Genomic DNA, 2,022 nt, shown 5'->3' with positions numbered 1-2,022 from the left:
AAAGGTATAGATAAAAGTTATCGTTGCAGTCAGTACTGTGTAGTTACTAGTAGCTGGATTTAAGCTCGAAGTGAGACACTGTTGGTGAAACTTCATCATGAGAACGTCACAAGCTGATCACGCTCTATGATATGACTAGTATTATGTTGCTTATAGTAGGCTAAGCGCAAGCCGAAACATCAACATGTGAAAGTCGTAGAATTTTGCGATCAAACTGTGGCTAGTACTTTGATGATGCTTGTAGCCAACCGAATTGGTTGAAAAGCCCAATAAGTAAGCTAACTTGGGAGAGCTTGTTGGAAACCAAATGCTACTAGATTGGTCCAAATACATCCTTCAACAGGGGATCACTTGGCTCGCTTTACGAAGAGGAGCACAGCTATATGTGTTAATTCGGTATGAATCGCAAGATTTGTTTACCGACCTCTCTAACGCAAAAGGCGGTCTCGGCTTCGGCTGTTGACTGCGTCCGATTCAGGGTTATATAACTCTCGATTGAACACATTGATGTTCTATTGTTGGTGCTTCCAATAAAATTGGAACACTTAAAGCAGAACCGATTCAAATAATAGCATTCTGATCAATGATTGCATTCCTTGATCAAGAACTGCTGGAGTCATTGTGATGGCGAATTTTCTTCATAAGAAAATTGCAAAGAGACGGAACTTAATGAGACTAGTATTATGTTGTTTCTAGTAAGCGGAAGCTGAAACAGCAACATGTGAAAATCAAGTTTTGTTCAATGATCTCGAGGCGATAAGTACTATGAAGCAACTAGTAGCCTAAGCATGACTCAGATTTGAGACAGTCAAAAAGACTGGCGAAACTTCTTCACATGAAAGTTACATAGAGAACTACAAATGTATACAGCGAGTATTATGTTGTTTCTAGTAGGCGAAAGCTGAAACATCAACATGTGAAAGTTGTCTGCAAACTGTAGAACGATATGTGATTAGTACTGTGCTGTTACTAGTAGCCAGTCTGACTGTAGAAGCCAAGACAAAGGGAAACTAATGCATCTGAAAAGGACAAGTTATGGAAAGGTATGCACGATAAGTATTATGTTGTTTCTAGTAAGCGGCAGCTGAAACATCAACATGTGAACGTCGTTGTGTACAGTAACCTAGAACTATATAGTCCTTAGTAACGTGCATTTACTAGTACCTGTAATTGGTATTCAGACTCAGGCAGTTTGGAATAGTTTGGCAAAGATGCACCAGAGAAAACTGGGATTTGATACAGAAATTGTTGAATACAAGTATTATGCTGCTTCTAGTAGGTTGAATCCGAAACATCAGCATGTGAAAATTGAAAACATTTCTGGTTCGAATTGTCACAAGTATTTGGTGATCTGAGTAGCCAAACTCACTACAACGCCAATTGAAGGCAAAAATTCTCAACGGGAAAAGCTATTCTCATTGAATGAGCTAACAAGACGAGTATTATGTTGCTTCTAGTAGGCGAAAGCCAAAACATCAACATGTGAAAGTCTTGCTGAACAAATTTAATGTTGTTGAGCTCAGTACCGTGTGAATTAGTAGCCATAATTGGCGAGCGAAAATTGAACTGGCGAAACTTCGTCTTTGGAAAATTGTAGATGCCGAGCACTTATTTTGCAACGAGTATTATGTTGACTGTAGTAAGCGAAAGCCGAAACAGCAACATGTGAAAGCTGTTGAAATTTGTGGTCATTTTGCAATAAGTACAAGGAGTGTAACTAGTAGCCAGGTCAAAATTTGGGATAAGAATGAGCAAAAATTCTGCATGAGAACAGTTGAAATTATGAAACTAAATTACAAAGACTAGTATTATGTTGTTTCGAGTACGCGAAAGCGGAAACATCAACATGTGAACGTTTGTAACGAAGTTTCGTTAATTTTCAGCCTAGTACTGAGCAAGAACGAGTAGCCTCATCTCCAATCCCACGCAAAATGTAGTGAAATATGTGAGTGAACCTTATTCACGGTGAGGGTTTCCCGAGGTCTGTATTGCAGCGAGTATTATGTTGCTTCTAGTAAGCGA

At 39.1% G+C, this 2,022-nt stretch overlaps 1 pseudogene; it reads left to right on the top strand.

The window, feature by feature from the left end:
- Positions 1 to 331: 331 nt before the first annotated feature.
- LOC142357867 (5.8S ribosomal RNA) lies at positions 332 to 483 on the top strand (annotated as a pseudogene).
- Positions 484 to 2,022: the final 1,539 nt, after the last annotated feature.

Source organism: Convolutriloba macropyga, unplaced genomic scaffold (assembly GCF_964194025.1).
Source record: "Convolutriloba macropyga unplaced genomic scaffold, txConMacr16.3 SCAFFOLD_6056, whole genome shotgun sequence".
Lineage (NCBI taxonomy): Eukaryota > Metazoa > Xenacoelomorpha > Acoela > Convolutidae > Convolutriloba > Convolutriloba macropyga.
The sequence above is the reverse complement of the archived record's forward strand: the minus strand, read 5'-3'. Positions and strand labels throughout refer to the sequence as shown.